Genomic DNA, 19366 nt, shown 5'->3' on the forward strand with positions numbered 1-19366 from the left:
CACACACATGCATGCATACCTGCACAAATGTACACATGTGCACACACACACTCATACTCTACATGACACCCACATCTGTGTACACACACACACACATGCACACATGCGCACACATCCACGAACACTTGCACACACACCTAGCACACACATAAACAGGTGTGCATGTGTGTATGCCTCACGCATACACAAGCATGCACCGTCTGTCCTGCAGTGGTGTGGTGTCCCCTGTGAGCCACCCCGGGAACATGCAGCTCCACAGGCAGAGTCCATCTGCGACAATTTTGAAAAGACAGCCCACGCTGGCTCTGTTGGGAGCGGCTGCCTCTCCGTTCTTGCTGCCCCCTCACAAATCAGACACTGCACATATGTTGTGATAGCAACTGTTACTCTTTGTTTATTCCCTCTATAAATAAACTCGGAGCTGCATCAGACCCTGTGAATATTTTTAGAAAGTTTTGGGCATCACAGCGGAATTCAGCATCTTGCCCATTCATAAGCTTTCTGTGCTTCAGAAAAACAAAACACGCTACAGATTTCCACTGACATTCTGCCAGTTTGATCTCTAAATAATTCAGCATTAAAATCTGGTCAGCTCTCCTACTGCCCCTAAAAACTCCTGCAAACACTGTGCCAATTAAGTTGCTGAAAACAGCAGATTTGCACTGATACTATCCAGATAAAGCTGACCATTAAATCGCAATTTAACATCCCCGGGCAGCAGTGGCTGCTGACAGCCTCCAAAGCTTGTAATCTCATTTAACCCCCTCCTGTCAGGAGCAGGCCCGCCCCCTCAGCATAATGCCACCAAATTAGACCTGACAGGGCAACAAGAGAAAGAAAAACCTCTTTAGCTTAAAAGTCAGGCCACAGTGGGCAACCCTGACCTTCAGCGTCCCCTGCTCGGCCCCTCAGTTCTCCAGGGACCCCGGAGACATTTACGCAGAGAGAGGAGGAGAGAGATGGACAGAGGGGAGTGGGGTGGGGGCCCCCGGCCACAAGGCACTTGGATTTCCCAGGGGGCAAATTACAGAGAATTTTCCTAGACAATGGAAGAAAATTTCACCTGGGCTTTTTCAAGTCTTTCTTTGGTAATAAAAGATGAGCCCCGATGGTTCTGTTCAAACTACTGTGGCTCAATATTTCCCTGTGCCTGTAGTGCCCTCTGACTCTGAAGCCGGGGGACGTCTCTGTTGGAACACAGAGCCCCCTCCACGCCGCAGACGCCTGCATTTTAGATGAGGCCATCTTAGCTGGTGGCTGCAGCCTTCAAAGCCGCCCCCGTAACTGGCATTTACCAGAGCCCTGTTTTCATAAGGAAATCAGGCTGCCTCCGAGACCCCTGACGACAAGCGCGCCTGATGCTGTCCTTTCTGCCAGTTCCACCTGTTCAGTCAAGAGAGGGTTCGGGAAAAGGAACGGAAGGAGGGTAGGGTCCCGGCACCGGTGATGGGAGACGATTTTTAAGACAGGAGGATTTCTCCAAATCCAGATGGAGCTACTCTCAGAGACACAGCGACACCCCGTTTCACACCAGACTAACGATGACAGAGGCAGCTGTAACTAAAAGGACTGTCAGGTATATTCTAGTTCAAATCAGTCATAAATTTCAAAGAGATTCCTTTCCAAACACAGTTTTTGTTTTTTCTCCTGTGCAAATACAAATGCGTTAAGGCCAGAAGTTAGAAGGGTGCCACCCGTCAGCTTTGCAGGGCAGCCCTGGACCTTAGGAAAACCAAAGGCGAACCACACTCCAACATCCCGTCCGTCTCTTCCTCCTCCTCCTCTTTAGCTTCCTCCTTGCCTGAATTTCACAAATCGACTGTGATTGCACAAGTCCAAAACTTCTCAGAGTCAAAGCAGAGCTTAAAAGAGAGAGAGAGGCAGAGGCAGAGACAGAGACAGAGAGAGAGAAGTCCTCCTCCTCCTGGAATCACTCCCTCTTGAGGAAGCAGTTCAATAAAGGTAAGAAGGCCGTTTGTAAAAGGAGAGAAGAGCCAGCTGCCTGCAGGAGTGGGCCTGGGCGTCAGGGCAGCCTGACGATCGCCTTTGCAGCGCCCCAGCCTCCCGGGACTTACCGTCCAGGCTCCCACGACCACGCCGTGGGAAGGACTTCCCAGTGCTCCTGGAAACCGCTGCCCTCCACGCCGTGGCCTCGACCTCTGCAGAGGCCGGCTCTCGGGGGCTACTGACCCACTCGAGTTCTGAGGTCTCGCCCCGATTCTTTTCTCTCCTGGACTAAAGTTAGCTGAAATGGCCAGCAGAACCCACCTCAATGTTTATTCGACTTCCTGGGCTGCAGTGGAGTGAAGCCCTGCCTGCCCACGCTTTTCTGCAATGGAGTGGTTTATTTAATTTGTCAGAATAATGGGAGCGGCTGAATGAAAGACAGAGAATGCAGTGTGGTATAAAAGAAACAAAGGCTAAAAGTACCACTATTTTGATTCCCTTTTTAAAATTACTTCCAAAGTGTGGTATCTATTGTGAAGAATAATGCTGAACAAAGCAGTGTCTTGGCAAGATTCACAGAGCTTATTCACCCACAGCCAGTTCTGCCTGCGCATTCAGAGGTAGGACACACTTATAAATGATGTATTGGAAGGACTATAGCTGCTATTGTGTTCTCAGTGTAAACAGAAAGGCAGACGGGCTGAATGGCTTATGGGCAGTGAGGCCACGCAGGAGCCAGGCATCCCCGGTTCTGGAGAGGGAAAACCCGTCAATGGAAGCCCCAGCGGAGTCAGTTTGATGAGGGCTCAACCCCCACTTTCTCCCCTTTGTCCGTCAGCCCTGACTGGGGGCTGGAAAGGCTTCTAGAAGGTTCTCCTGGGAAGCACTGCCTGGAATATCTCCACCAATTACACTGCAGGCGGATGCTGAGTCCTAAACCTGACGATTTCCAGAATCTTCCATCGGGAGGACATTGTTCTCTCCTGCAGTAACAGCCACTTCCATGAGTTTCAGCCCACTTCATGACAGCCTCTGCACTGTGCACAGGAGATCCTGACAGTCGGCGTGAGGCTTCCTCCCTGGCCCGAGACTGTCCGACTCTGAGGGTCGTGCAGTGCGTCCGCCGGAGCAGCTGGACCCTGAATTCCCTGCACGTGGGCAGTGCCCTCCAGTTTCACCTTTCAGGTTCAGCGGCCAGGTACTGCTCTAGTGAAACAACTTCACTGCACTGGAGAAAAAAGGGCCCTGCTGTTTATAAACTGTAAACTTCTGCTTCCCTTGTTAATCTGATGTACAAGCACACTTCGAATATTGGTTTTCTCCTGGTAAAACGTTTTGAGACTCTCTTGCCAGCAGGGAGGAGGACAGTTCTTCAGCTCTGCTTCTCGTCCTGTTGTGGGAATCACAAGGCCGCTGTCTCTCACTCACGTGTGTCTGCTCACATTTCTCAGGGAACACCTCAAACCGTCCCCACGTCCTCAATGAAGCCAGTGCCCTCACCCCGTAACAGTATTGCCGTGGCGGGACGGACCACACCTAAACAGGATGGCAGGCCTGCTTAGTCAGGAAATACACCCAAGAAGGATGTTGGGCTTTTTGCGATGCAAGCTGTGGTTTGACTGCACTGAGTGTTTTGGTTACAGGAAAGGTCAGCATGCACTGTGTCTGTGGCGCAAGATGTGACGCCAGTGTTCCTGATGGCTCACAAAGACACACCAAGGCCTCACTGTGTCCCAGGCGGAGGCTCACCCAGGCCCCATGGTGCAGAAGGTGCCATAGCAGCCCACGTCTCACAGATAAGCAGGAGCTTCCCTAGGCCACACAGCCCAGCTGAGTGGGGATGTGGAAGCATGTGGCCCTGGCATGGTGACAGCCTGCGTTTAGCTTACCTAGACACCTGGCGCCATGTTTTCCTGCGGGTGGTTTATTTAGGCACCAGGCTCTGTGTTTTCCTGCATTTAGTTCACCTAGACCCCAGGTGCCATGTTTTCCTGCCGGTGGTTTATCTACACACCTGGCTCCGTGTTTTCCTGCGTGTGGTTTATCTACACACCTGGCTCCGTGTTTTCCTGCGTGTGGTTTATCTACACCCCTGGCTCCGTGTTTTCCTGCGTGTGGTTTATCTACACCCCTGGCTCCGTGTTTTCCTGCGTGTGGTTTATCTACACACCTGGCTCCGTGTTTTCCTGCGTGTGGTTTATCTACACACCTGGCTCCGTGTTTTCCTGCGTGTGGTTTATCTACACACCTGGCTCCGTGTTTTGCTGCGTGTGGTTTATCTAGTTACCTGGTGTCATGTTTTCATTTTCCATTCCAACTTAGCAAGTTACTATATTTTACCTTAGTCTGAAAAACCTGACAGCTGATACCCCCAGCAGTGTTTGTGTGATGGCAGCACATGTGGCTCTAATGTTTTAGGGGTCTGCATACCCTTTGCCTGCTAGTGTGTCCCCTGCTTGCTGCCAGTGAGTCCCAGCATGCCTGGAGTGGAGAATGGGCCACAGGAGCTTCCTCAGCTCGGGACACGCCTCCCGTCATGTGCACATCTCAGAGGCCCTTCCCTGTGCAGCTCCAGGAGACCTTGCAAATGTCACAGACACAGTCACCTCGCTGTGGGATTTCTGTGATTTAGATTTTGTCATGGGACATTTGTAAAAATCCCTTTTAAAATTATTTATTCACCATGACAGAAATAGAAATCAACACCAGTGTATAGATTCTAAAGTTTGGATTCTTTGAATGGCTCTAAAGCCAGCATTTTGACACATTCTGGAGAGTTCTGCATGTGTAAAGGTTATAAGACTGACATTATAGTGAAATGCTCTAAACGTCTGCTCAGGAAAAAGTGAACAAGTGATACAATTTGTTGACACCGTGCAAGTAGACAGGGCAATGCAAGCATGGGTCAGGCATGCTGAGTCCTGCACCCCAGGCCTGGCCGAGAGAGCCTCAGCTTGCCTTTAGAAATTGGGACCCGAGTGTTGCCACTGAAAAGAATGAGGGCCGTGTGGTGGAGTCTGATCAGGGGCACACCACGTTGTACCTGCGTGAGCAATCTCAGGCCTCTGCAATCGGAAAGGACAGTGTGAGCCCCACCTGGCTGGCACTAGGGCAGGGGCAGGGGTGGCTCACCTCTGCTCTTCCTTAGCAGCCATCATCCGCCTGCACCGGGCCACCCCTCTGCTCACTGGCTGTGCAAAGGCTGATGAGGACCCATCTGCCACGTGAAGACAGCACATATTTCTAGTACTTGACTGAAGCTTGGACATTTCCAGGTTTTGTAAGTACCACTGCAATGGCATCCCGATGAGTTGATTAAATTCACACCATTGGCTTTCCCAGGAGCCCTGGAGCCTCAGGGCCAACGGTTCAACCATGTCATTCCACAGACGGAGAGCCTGAGCCTCCAGAGAGTGCGGGCTCTGGGGGCACAGGCAGCGGCAGAACCTGGCAGGAATATCAGGTCCACTGGTCTCACATGCTCGTCTCACAGAGGGAGAAGCTGAGACCCAAGGAAATCTGATTGCTCAAGAATAGCGAGCAGTTGAACTGGGGCTAGGTCTCAGGTCTGCTGGGCCACCTAGGTACATTAAATTTTAAACACAGTGGTCTGTGAAGAGCAATTGTAAAAGATATTAATATAATTACTTTTGGTATAAAGACTTTTCAGTCAGCCAGTCATGGTGACTCACACCTGTAATCCCCGTACTGTGGGAGGCCGAGGCAGGTGAATCACTTGAACCTGGGAGGTCAGAAGTTCAAGACCAGCCTAGCAAACCTGGTGAAACTCTGTCTCTACTAAAAATACAAAATTAGCCAGGCATGGTGGCATGCACCTGTAATCTCAGCTACTTGGGAGGCTGAGGCAGGAGAATCACTTGAACCTAGGAGGCGGAGGCTGCAGTGAAGCCACTGTACTCCACCCTGCGCAACAGAGCAAAACTCTGTCTCAAAAAAAAAAAAAAAGAAGAAAAGGAAAAAAGACTTTTCAGTCAACATCTATGATTACATACACGAATTTTCCCCGGTACACAGATTCTCAGACAGTGAATGACATGGCTGACTATTGTCCAGTTAGCGAGAACTCAGAGGCTCCCCACTTTGATGAATCTTCCGTTTCTGTGTCCTCTTTCACAATGAAGTAACATGCACCATTCACTCAGTGGTGTAGGCTCCTGGTCATGTGCTCAGGGCGTCTCAACTTCCTCTAAGTCTTCCCAGCTTGCTTCCCCCGGGCTGCAGATGGCAGAGGAGGCACCTGGGCTAATGGGCAGGTGAGGAAGGTGAGGGCAGCTGTTGCATTTCCTTCTCATCCTTCAATTCAGCTGCATCCCCTAAGCCAGGCGTCCCCAAACTTTTTACACACGGGGCCAGTTCACTGTCCCTCAGACCGTTGGAGGGCCGCCACCTACTGTGCTCCTCTCACTGACCACCAACGAAAGAGGTGCCCCTTCCTGAAGTGCAGCAGGGGGGGGCCGGATAAATGGCCTCAGGGGGCCGCATGCAGCCCGCGGGCCGTAGTTTGGGGACGCCTGCCCTAAGCCGCTGGCGTGGCCTACAGAAGGCAGTTTCCACTGCCTCATGACCCGGTAAACGGTAAGCGCATCAGTCCAAGATTCTGCAGAGGGAACGTTGGCCAGGGGCTAGGAAGCGTGTCTGGATTTGCCTCCAGGTTCTGGGCTCCTGAGGGGAGTTATGTTACCTCTGATCTCCTCATTTGCCAGCTTTGAAACGGCCATGCCAGTTCAGGGACTTAATACAACCTCAACACACGCACATATTTCCTAGAGATGGGAATGTCCCCCAAATTTTAATCCACAGAAACCTTAAAGAGAGTGAGAAATATGCCCTCACTGCAGGTTCTCAGGAAGAAAAGTCCTGCATGAATTCTAGGTGATTCCAGCCTACATTGGAAGGGAAGTCACCCAGGGCTGAAATGCTGTCATTATGCGTGACCACCCATCCAGTTACCCCACGTGACCTTCAGCATTTAAAGTCTTTCACTCAACAAGTTTACGTTGCAGTCCCAACTAGGCATTGCAGGTCTGGAGTCTATTTCACCCTGGGCTTTTCCACCATGTGCAAGAATCTGGGTTTTCGCGACGAATGCACAGAAAATGGAATTGATCCACCATCACTCTGCCTTTGGAAATCCTTTAGGAGGTTAAGGAGCGTGACTGTCCCATGCTGCATTTCTTGAACTTTATTTCACATGGTTGGGTCCTGATCCGTTCTGATTTTCAAACCAGGGTTTGCTTCCAAAAGAGGAGAAATTCACATTATTAGCAGAGTACTGCCCACTTTGCTGAATTAAGCAGCAAACCCATTTCAAAAAAATCAGTTCTCCAGTCTTTAATTTTTTTCAGCTCTTCTTTCTCCTTTTTTTTTTCATAAGCTTTAACATTCTTTGCAGCCTTCCTTCCTAACTGCACCATATCAAAAGCTCTCTGTTCTGATCCTCTCTAGCTGCCCCAATTAATCACTTATTTATTACAGAATCTGGCGTCTGGCCCTCTCCTGTGCCCGCCGGCGTCCCCCTTCCTCTGCTTCCATGATGCCTGCTTCTTTTCTCCTTTGCCATATCCTCCTCCTCCTCCTGGGCCTTCTCAGGTTCTTTCTTCATTAAGAAAATTCTCCATTTCACTGTCATTTTTTTCTCTCCACCCTCTAAAAATAAACCCATTCTTTCTCTGCCTCACTCTGTTGCCGGCAGCGGCCCAGTGCTGGTGCCCCCAGCCAGGGTGAGCTCCCAGCACCAAAGCTGCATCCTGAGCACAGGCCGTGTGTGATGCTGCATGCATCTCTGTGAACTTTCTCTCAGAAGCCTCCAGAACTCGATGCAGAAATGCTGCTACTAGCCCCATGCAATATAGAAGGAAAAACTGACTTTACCCTCCATAACAACCCATTCAACTGGGAGTCTACTCCCAAGGTGGCCCAAGGGAGCCTCCGGTGATGGCTGCCCTGTGCCACCCCGAAGCATGACTCCCACCTTGCTAAGCTGAGCCCACAGTTTTACCACAGCCTTCCTATGACGGTGGAGAGAGCTCCCCTGGGACCTTCATCCCTGGACTGCAGTGCTATCCAGCCCACACTCAGGGTCGACCAGATGGCCTGTGCTGTGCAAACCCCCACCCCCGACCCCAGTCACACAGGGTTGTCCTGAGGGCTGGGGAGCTGCGGGGTGAGGAAGGGATTTACACCCTCAGAGTCTTGTGGAGTGTGAGTTTGGGGTCAGCGTGAACACTGCTCATCACAGAGCGACTACATTGGAGTTATGTAAGATTTATTCATTAGGAATGAGCTTAATTTTCGGTGGAGCAGTGGATGGTTAAAATGCTTCATAAAAGGCTTTTAGATGTAAAGCACTCTATTCTCACATAAAATAATTGATGTTTTATGATTTCTATTTTTTCTAAAGCTCTATTTTAAAACTAACTTCCCACCTTATTATATAGTAAAGTAAGAAAGTTTCCGATATCTATTTATGTAATTGCCTAAAACATAGGCCTTTTTAAAAATAATAGTTATCCACTCAGTTCAGTGAATATGCAGCAGACATATGCAAGCCACCACCACTTCAGTACAGACTCCATCGTGCAATGAAACAGGGAAATACTGCAAGCATCAGACAGTAAGAGCTGAACACCCAAATGTCAGTGGCTTGCCTGCTGGTGTGTTTTAGAAAGAAAAAGTGAAATCAGGAAAAGACACTTGCTTTATTAACTTCTTTCTGCCTCAACAGGGAGTTGAGACGTTTCGTAGCTCATCCATTGAATGCTGTTATTTTACACACATTATGAACCCATTTATTTCTTGAGACAGGGTCTCACTCTGTCATCCAGGGTGGGGTGCCTCAGTGTGACCACGGCTCACGGCTGCGTCGACCTCGCGGGCTCGGTCAGCCCTCCCACCTCAGCCTCCTGAGTAGCCGGGACCACTGGTACGCACCAAACCTCGTCCAGCCACAGCAGGGTTTCAGTTCATATTTCAGCTGTGCGACTTCCAATAGACCACACTGTGTGACCGGCATCTAATCTGAGTGAAGAGGCTCAGAAGAGAGCAACTTGCTGCAGCGGCAAAGGGAGGGTCCGGGGTCCGAGACGGAGGAAGTGCTTTGCGGTCTTCAGCCAGGCTGGCCTGGGCCGCGCCAGCTTCCTGTGTGCACGCAGGTCTGCACTCCGCGTGTGTGGACAGGGAGTGACTGTTCAGTAAGTGCTCCGCTGGGTTTAGACATCGCCTGTCGTGGTCCCCAGTGTGAACTCTGCAGCCAGACTCCTCCTCCTTCATCTCATCACTCTGCTCCTTAGAGCTGTGGGACCTAGGTGAAGTCACTGACTGCCTCTTGCCTCAGTTTCCTCCTCTATAATGAGAGATGCACCCTCCCACGTAGGGCTGCTATTAGGCCCATGGGAGCCAATGTCTGTGAGGGCGCGGGGGCGGGGCTGGGCTCACAGCTGGTGCTGTGGAAGCGCTGGGGAAATGCCATTGGTGCCGGCTTCGTGAGGTCTGATGGGCTCAGGATGAAGGTGCACCGTGGCTAAGACCCAGGAGCCCACGTGGGTAGAGCCACTGAGTGGGGCTTTGCATAGAGCAGCACCAAACGGCCCACTTTGGAAGCGATTTTGTCCACCATTTTCTGTGTGTCTATTTCCAATGATTACTTACGTCCCTAACAGGGTATAAAAGACATTTCCTTTCGTTCCCTCGCGGGGATGAGAATGATGGATGCAAACAACAGCACAAGCACACCTCCTGAGCTGAGATGGTGTCTCCGGCATTGCACACCAAAGCCTGTGAATACGGACAGAGGGTTTCCACTTCAGGCTGGTATTTTAAGGCTGTACAGTTTCAGCCAAAGCAATAAGGAGCTTGAGAAACTGATCTGCCCTGCAGACAGTGTTGCGCGGCATGGTTGTGATTTGTGAGGCTTTAAGTTGTATCAGGAGTCCTGGTTTCACGTCTGACTCCCTGTGCACCTGCGTTGTGGCTTTGTACTTAGGATGGATGTGAGGAATCATCACATTGTCTTTGATAGAATCACCAGAAGCAGAGTGTGCACTGTGTTGCCAATGAAGAACTGAGATTTCGAAAGGAAGATTGAGCACGTGGTAGCCGGCAGCCAGCACCCGTCAGCAGGCAGGCACTCCCGACACGGCCTGTTCTCCAGGCACAGAAACACCTTCCATGATCAACGTGTAAGTCAAACAGTTCTCTCCTCTGCACAGCAATGTGGCGCTCCCTGACGTACTTGCTTGACACCCCGAGAGGATGGGGGGGCCTACGGTATGTCATTTTGCTACTGGCCTGTGAATGCTGGTGTTTTCCGGCTTGCATGAGTGGACTGGGGTGGAGTCTGTCCCGGCAAGAGGGAGCAGCAATGTGCAGGGTAATGTGCACAGTTTCCATTCAGGGCCCAGCAAGACTGAGGTGAATGCGGGCCACGTGGAGGTGGGAGGGCAGCTGGATGGCAGCTCCCTTTGCATGTCTCACCAGAGCTCCCTACTTTCTGCATCCATGGATGCCCAGCTGAGGAGGAAGATCAGGGCTAGGAGAGGCTCACTGGCCACCAGCAGGAGCAGCTCACTGGCAAGGCCAGGAGCAGAAACAGGGTGACAAACACACAGGGCCATGGCAGAGCACCGCCAGAGGCACAGCAGAAATACACTGCTCCAGAGAGACCGGTGGGGTGCAGGGTGGGAGGCAGGGATAGGCCTCAGATGAGGAGGACGTGTGTCCATGGAGCGCAGCCTAAATGAGGCAAGAGGGCAAATCGCAGTACACAGCAGGGAGCTCCCAGAGGGACCCGAACCTTAAAGTGTAGCCATTAAAAATATAGAAAACACAAAGAGGAAAACAACCAGATAATCCCAATTATGTAAAAATAATTTACATATATTGCAAGGAAATGCACACATTACGGGAAAGCACAGAATAAAAATGAAAATCCCTTAAAGCCAAGCTAATACTCCTCAAATTCTCAGCTTCTTTGCTAATAGCTAACCACTGATGACAGCTTCTTGTGTTCTTTTTAAGGAGAGAACAGAGAAAGAGTAGAATCTTCATACTGTCTTTTATCCATCTACTTATCTATTCATTCATCCATCCATCTATTCATCCATCCATCCACTTATCCATCCATCCATCCATTTTTTTTTTTTTTTTTTTTTTTTTTTTTTTTTTTTTTTTTTTTTTGAGACAGAGTGTTGCTCTTGTTACCCAGTCTGGAGTGCAATGACGCGATCTCGGCTCACCGCAACCTCCGCCTCCTGGGTTCAAGCAATTCTCCTGCCTCAGCCTCCTGAGTAGCTGCGATTACAGGCATGTGCCACCATGCCCAGCTAATTTTTTGTATTTTTAGTAGAGACGGGGTTTCACCATGTTGACCAGGATGGTCTCGATCTCTTGACCTCGTGATCCACCCGCCTCGGCCTCCCAAAGTGCTGGGATTACAGGCTTGAGCCACCGCGCCCGGCCTCATCCATCCATTTATCTATCCATCCATCCATTCATCCATCCAGCTAACCATCCATCCATCTACCTCTCTATCCATCTGCTAATCCATCAATCCATCTATTTGTCTATCCATCCATCCATATTTATCTATCCATCCATCCTCTCTATCCATTCACTCTATCTATTCATCCCTCCATCCAGCCATCCTTCTATTTACTCATCTATCCATCTATTTCTGTATTTATCCATCCATTCCCTCTATCCATCCATCTATTCATATCTCTATCCATCCATCTCTGTATCTACTCATTCATCTGTCCATCCTTCTATCCACTCATCCATCCACCTCTATTCATTCATCTATCTCTATCCATCTATCTCTATAACCATAACCATCCATCCGTTTATCCATCGGTCTGTTTATTAATCTCTCCATGCATTCTGTATTTATCCATCCATTCCCTCTATCTAGCCATCCATTCATTCATCTCCCTCTCTATCCATCCATCTACTCATTCATTTGTCCATCCCTCTATCCACTCATCACCCACCTCTATTTATTAATCTCTATCCATCTGTCTGTATAACCATTCATCCATCCATCCATCCATCTGTCCACCCATTCATTCATGCATTTATCTAGTTACCTATTCATCTATCCATCCATCCATTTATTCATTCATCCATCCATCTCACCATCCATTCATCCATCCATTTATCCATCCATTCATCTCTCCATCCATCCATCTCTCTATCCATTCATCTACCCATTCATCCATCATTCTATCCACCCATCCATCCATCTCACCATCCATCCATCTGTCCATCCATCCATCCATCCATCCATCCATCTGTCCATCCATGCATTCATCTCACTATTTATCCATCCATCAATCTGTCCATCCATCCATCCATCCACCCATTCATCCATCTCTCCATCCACCCATTCATCCATTTCACTATCTGCCCGTCCGTCCATCCATCCATCCATCCATCCATCCATCCATCCATCCACCCATTCATCCATCTCACTATCCATCCGTCCGTACATCCATCTATCCATCCATCCATCCATCCATCCATCCATCTATGCATCTCTCTAGCAATTCATCATCCACCCATCTATCCATTTATCTCTTCCTCCACCCATTATCCATTCATCCATCTATCCATCCAGAAGATATTGGCAGGCACTGGGATTATTTCTCAAATAATTTTTAACTTGAAGGTAGCTTTGTAAATAAACATAAGTAGGGTTTTTTTGTTGCTAACCTGTATTTTTGTGAAATCTTCACAAGCATGAAGAGAGGACCCTGCCACTCCCTTGATTGCAAAAGTTTGACTCTATCCTGGAGTCCTCTGAACACAGGGGATGATGTCAGGGGGTGGCCTTGACTCTTTTGCTCAAAACTCCTTGGGTTCCATGAGGGCAGGCATGTTTTGCCCAGTGTAAGGACAGCCAGTTAGTGCAGATTAACTGAAGGTTTAAGCAAACTAACTAAAATGAGCAGGGGTAGGAGGCCATTCTGGATAGAGTTTGGCTTAGAAAAGTAAGTTAATGAATAACAATCATGTTGAGACCCAGGTGCAGGTCTATATTTTATGGGCCCTGAACTTCTAGAATTTTGGGTGCCCTCTTTAATAAAGACATAAAAGTTGCAATCATGAAATATGAATACAAAATTAGGTACAGAGCCTTGTACCTAGGCCCTGATGTTTCACTGGCTCCCTGGCCATTTTCACAACCTCTGCCAAGGTCTCAGCACAGTGCCCCCGTGCTTGCAGGCTGTTGTAGGTCTTAGTGCAGTGCCCCCGTGCCCTCAGGCTGTTGTAGGTCTCAGCGCAGTGCCCCCGTGCCCTCAGGCTGTTGTAGGTCTCAGCACAGTGCCCCCGTTCCCTCAGGCTGTTGTAGGTCTCAGCACAGTGCCCCCGTGCCCTCAGGCTGTTGTAGGTCTCAGCACAGTGTCCCCGTGCCCTCAGGCTGTTGTAGGTCTCAGCGAAGTGCCCCCGTGCCCTCAGGCTGTTGTAGGTTATGGCAGCAGCTCTCACTTGGAGACTGTTCTTTCCCCAAAGACATCTGGAAATGTCTGAAGCCAATTTTGACTGTCCAGACCAGGGGACAGAGGGGATGCTACTGGCATCTAGTGGGTAGAGGCCAGGGATGCTGCTAAACGTCTGATAATGCTCAGGACAGGCCCCAAAAACAGAGACTTTCCCAGCCCAAGGTGTCAACAGTACTGAGGCCAAGAGGCCCTGAGTTATAGCTAGAGATGTGTCATCACAGATGCCCAGCCACAGATCAGTCGATTCCAGCTCGAGTGCTCAAAATATAGTTTATGAGCTGCATTTGCAAACTCAGACTCATCTAGGTGCCCATGCGAATGTGGGCTGGGTTCTGTGGGTGGCCACCACCCACTGGCACCTGCAGCCCCTCAAGCTCTCCGCATGACCCTCCCTCAGCCAGCACCACCGAGGGCTTTGTTTCTACCTCTGTGCAATTGTACACGCTTTTTGTTCAGCAACCAAGTTACATTTAAATTTACTGCCTCCATGCTAAATTAATATATTTTAAGGCTTATACCCATAAATCATTCATTTCAAAATTCTCATCCCTTATGAATAAGTTCATCATTTTCATTCACATTTTGTCACAAAAATTAGGAGTTTAGCTTTTCGAAAATTTCATTTTCCACTTGTCTTTTATGTGCGGAAAGATAGTAAACCAGCAGATGAGCTTTTCTTCCATCACAGCAGAGGATGAGCTAGGAAATAACACAATCAAAACAAATTGCTTAGGAAAATAATTCCTTTATTTAAAGGAATTACCAATAAGCAGGCTGCTTTCATAAGAAACAAAAACTGTCATGGAGCTGGCCGGGGTCGGAGTACGTGGAGTATGAATTATACTCTTCTCCAGAGTCGCTGTTCCAAATTATAGCAATACTCACATCTTGTGAATGACATCTTAACGCGGAGTAAGTTAAACACCACGTAAAAACCGAGTGCTTCTAACAGTATTTCACAAGCATGAGTCTAGAGGAAACATTGTTTCTCTTGTGTCTGGCTGAGCGCTAACAGCCCTGGCCCTGGTGTGTCCTGACTTGACCAAAGCTGTACCCAGTGACACCATTTCTCAGGGATTCCCCCCCCCCCCCCTGCCCCAGGAAGTGTATAATTATTTTCTGCAAAAACGATCGGGCTGGCCAGGAAGTTATTAAAATGATGGCTTTGATCCTACGGGCACTGGCTGAGTAAGACGTTCTCACCTTGTTTGTGCCACGGACAGCAAAATAAAGGATATCGACGTGGCACTCTGGTGAATCTAGAATACCTGCATTCAGATAGAAAGGTGATGCCAATTGAGATTTGATTTAATTATTTTAAACCCATTAAAAATAAATACAAGCAAAGGCTTGAAATTCATTTACATGCTTACTGTCTCTGGGTCATTTTCACTATATGACTAAAGGAGAGGGGTATGAGAGCTGGCCCAGGATATCACTCGTAAGAGGTTAAAGTGTGTTCTAATGGGCAGATTAATTCTGCGGGGAAATAACATTAAATCTTTCTGAAGCCTGGAAATTTCTCAAAAGCATTCTTGCTGCTTTCTTGCATTGCCACAAATGCAATCATCTGGCTAATCTGGCATCTTAAATAACTTTGCACTTAAGCCCTGTCAATTTGATCTTCCAAGGTTAATTGATTATTTCAACAAGCATTCTTGCCAGAAAAGATCTGAGTGCTCACATCTTTTCATTAATTCATGCTGTTTGGTGAGAAGGTGAAAAATACGAAGGGGTTGTTTGAGTTAACCCTTTCATTGCCCAGCCTCCAGGGAAGATGGAGAAACAGGTCTGGGGCTCGCCCTCTGGGTGAAACCACAGCCTCGTGGGCGGAAGCAAAACAGATTAGTACACAGTCTTCACAGGCCCCAGCTGAGTTACAGGAGGACTCGGGTGGGCGTTCATGCCGCCGTGAAGACAACGGACTTTATTTCAAGTCTTCCTAAGCCTGGCGATCGTGCCTACAGACCTTTGGCATTGGACCAAGGCTGACCAGGGCTGCCTGGGGCTGAGGACGAGGTGTACCAGCAACCCATAAGCGTGATGGGCATGACCAGGGCGGGGGTGTCCCTGATCACACAGACCCGTGCCACGGCCCACCGATTGAACAGCAGAGCTCGGTCAGGAGTCAGGGTTTTTTGTAACAGGCATTCAGATTGTGCAGGCATTAGCATGTTTCCTACAGGGACAGGAAAAGTGCCAAGCTTCTGTGGCGTCAGGAGGACCGTGAGTCTGTCTGGTTCTCCTGCCATGCAGCACAATTCTGTCTCCGGAGATGACCATTTCCGACCCCCAATGCAGGCGTGATGCGTCCGTGCTGTTCTTATCCCCAAACCGCCCCACACTTGCACACAGCCCCCACATCTCTCACGCCCTCCACTTCTTTCCCCGCAGGCTTAGATAGCACAGACAGGACTTTCGAGGGCGGTCGGGCCTGTGGCCTCTAAGCCTGTCACAGCCTCCCGCCAGTGTTTAGCAGGGATGCTGCATTTTGGGGGGTGGTTCCTGTTTTCCTGAACTCCTAGGCACAGCTGAGAGCAGAGGGAGGGAGAGAAGAGAGAAGCTGAGGGGGCTTCTTGGCTCCTGTACGGCACCCATCCTCCGGCCGGTGACTCCGGGGTGGGCACCGCCGAGCACGGCTCAGAGGCACCCGCGTCCCCGAGTGCACGCGGCTGGCTGGCAGGACCCTCCTAGCCCTCCCTCCGCTAGCTTCCAAATAAAAGCAGCCCCACCGCCCAGGAACGGGAAGGAGAAGGCCACAGCTTTATTTACATAACACAAGAGATATCACAATAAACAAGCATTAATCATGATCATTACACCAAATCATGCAAAATGGTGCTGCTGACCGCTTCCGCGGCACATCGGTTATTTTTTGTTCCTTTTCTTTTCCTCTTGGAAAAAGGGAAAATCGACAGAATCATTAGGAGCCATCCAGGCTCCCCCCAATTAAAGTGTGTGTAAATGAAACATGCACAAAGTGCCTGATATGTGGCAGATTAGTACAGAAAATACGGAGGCCCGTGCCCCTCTCTAGCCCACAGCACGCCGCGTGTGACAGGTATGATTGCCCTCTGTGGAATTATTTAAGCCTGGCAGGAATTCCCAGCGTCAGGGAGTGTCAGGGCACTGTTATTAGACAAGTTTAATTAGGATCTACCCTGCTGCTTCCAACAAGTATTTAATTAACTTCTAGGCAGGGTAATTAGCTTGAGATTGTGGTTGATTTTCTTCCTCACCTTCTGTTGACACTTGGCCTCTGCAAGGTCCCCCGCTTTGCTGACAGTGTAATGGATAGCATCGTCAGGAAGCCCACTCTCAGGGCTGCGAGTCTCAGAAACAGCCCGGGATGAAGATAGAGAAGAAGCCATGTCTGCTGGCATGTCTGGGGTGGCGCACAGGGCTTGTTTCCACAGAGACTCGCCAGGCTGCCTGAACGGAGGGGACAGCCTGGCCCCGATCACTTCAGGCAAAGAACACTGAAGATGAAGATGCACCAAGAAGCCAGCCGGCCCTCCTGTCCCAGCTCTGCCTGCCCAGCGACCACGGGCTCCCTCCCCTCCTCCTCCCAACACATGCAGGTGCCCGGTGGAGGCTCGGGCCTGACACCTGCTCCTGAAGACATAAACAACCACAGGGCATCGGCCAAACCACCGGCAGCCCCAGGAACATCGCTGGTTCTTGGAGGCGGCGTCTCCAACTGGCCGGGGAGTTTATTTTGCTTCCTACCACCAGCCAAAACACCCCTACACCAACATCTCCAGTAAAGATAACGGGATTTGACACCGTCACAGCAGGAGGAGCATTCGGGGACTGGGGAGTGGCCGACACAGGGGTCATCATCCCTCCCTCGCGAGACGATGCGAGGTTGAATCGTTCATGCCTCACTGCAAAGGTCCGTGAGTCTTCAAAGGAAATTGGTTCACGTGTGCACACCATGTTCACAGCCGCATCGTTCGCAGTAACCAAAAGACGGAGGCCGCCCGAGCGTGCAGCCGTGGATGAGTGGGGAAGCCGTATGTGGCCGCCTGTCCAACGGACATTACCAGTCCTAAGAAGAAGGGAGTCCCGCCACGTGCCACACGCAGCAGGGGGAAGCCTTGAGGACACTGCCAAGTGAAATAAGCCAGCCACAAAATGGCAAATACCGTCTGACTCACTCATGTGAGGGTCCTAGAGGCAGATGGCGAATGGGGGCTGTGAGGCCTGGGGGAGGGGCAGTGGGGAGGAGATGTTGAACCAGGATGGTTTCCCTTTTGCAAACTGGGAAGTCTTGGAAGTGAACCGTGGTGGTGGCTGCGGATGATGTGAATCCACTTAACACCACTCAACTGTCCACTTAAAAATGGTGAAGATTTTATGTGTATTTTGCCACAGTAAAAAAAAAAGCGGGGGGAGAGCTGGTTCTTAACTTTTTGGCAGGACGTATTTGTTTTTGGGAGCTGAGGGTCGTTCTCTGAAACTTTCCCTCACAAAAGCCTTCAATGTCCCACAGACCGGGCCAAGCCCTGTGACCCCAGAGTTGTAGAACGGCTTGGATCCGAAATCCTACCCTTCAGAGTTTGATGCGTTCTTTATTCTAGGTAATTATGGGATGGGGGGCTTGTTTTGAAATCTTGGGAGCTGTGCATGGCCACCGGCCCAGGAGCAGCCTGAAGATGCCACACACACCTCCGCTCATCTGCAGCTGGCAGCAGGCCTGGGAGGATGGGGGGCCTTTCACTCTGTACCCGAGGGCCACGGTTCACGGAGCCTTCATGGCAGGCTGGCCGGGCTGGAGCACCCGGTACAGCCGCACGGACATTCCCAGCAGCATCTGCTCCTGCCGTACCAGCACCGAGGATCTTTAATATGGCCCTGAGAAACCCTCCTGGACACGGACAGGGCCCTGTGTCCCCGGGCTTCCGCCCTGCTGAAGGGGCACGTGTGAATGAACAGCCGGGCGTGTTATCATCTGTCGGGTGGTGAGAAGGAACACACTGCAGAACCAGAGGGAAGAGTTCCTGCAGCTGCGAAGAGCCTGGGGTGAGGGACCTGCCTGCAGGTGACAAGTGACGGAATCGGGTCTCTCCGAGTGCCTCTGTTCATCCCACGGTGACACAGGAGGCCCCATCCCCTTGTTAGTGAGCCACAGACACGCACAACCCCGGGTGGTGTGGAAGCCGAGGCCTGCCCTCCCACCTTCCTTCCCACTGACAGCCACGACGACCCTGTCCCCAGAGCGTCACCCTGGGGTAAGTCTTCCATCCTTATGCAGAACCATGTGAGGGTGCAGAGGGTCATATCCGCCACCTGAGCCTTAGCGAGAAAGAAAACAGCAAGCCCAGGAACCTGCCGGGCTGAGGCCAGACAGGACACAGGCCTCAGTGCTCAGGCCTCGGTGTTCAAGGCACGGATGGACCCTCCTGGTTGGTCTCAACTCTAGTCCTGTCTGTTTCCAGGAACGTGTGCTTTCTAATGGTTTCTGTAATCGCATTTGTATTGCTATTACTTGGAGAGACCTGGAAGGAGAGCCTCATGAGCTACGTGTGCTCTCAGAGCCTGGGTGCCCGCTGCGTGTTCTTCTCCCTCTCCACGCCCTGTGACTGGCGGCTCAGCATGTCCCCGAGAGCCACAGAGCCTCACCTGCAGCTGCACTGCTGCTTTCAGGCTGCCCGGGACCCAGTCACCACCCCCCACCCCACCCCAGTCGGAAAGCCAGACACACATGGTGGGTACAAGAGCTGTTCACGGCGCAAGCTTGGACATGCAAGAGATACCTGGAGTCTGTGGTTAGGCAGACATTTTCTCCTCCTCTTGATTTTTGGAGAAAGAGTCAAAACACTGAGAACAAAATAAAGCACTAAAAACATCCAGGAGTGGCAGCGGCAGCTTCTCCTAGGCCTTGCTCACCCTCCTGC

This window comes from Saimiri boliviensis, chromosome 16 (assembly GCF_048565385.1).
Source record: "Saimiri boliviensis isolate mSaiBol1 chromosome 16, mSaiBol1.pri, whole genome shotgun sequence".
Lineage (NCBI taxonomy): Eukaryota > Metazoa > Chordata > Mammalia > Primates > Cebidae > Saimiri > Saimiri boliviensis.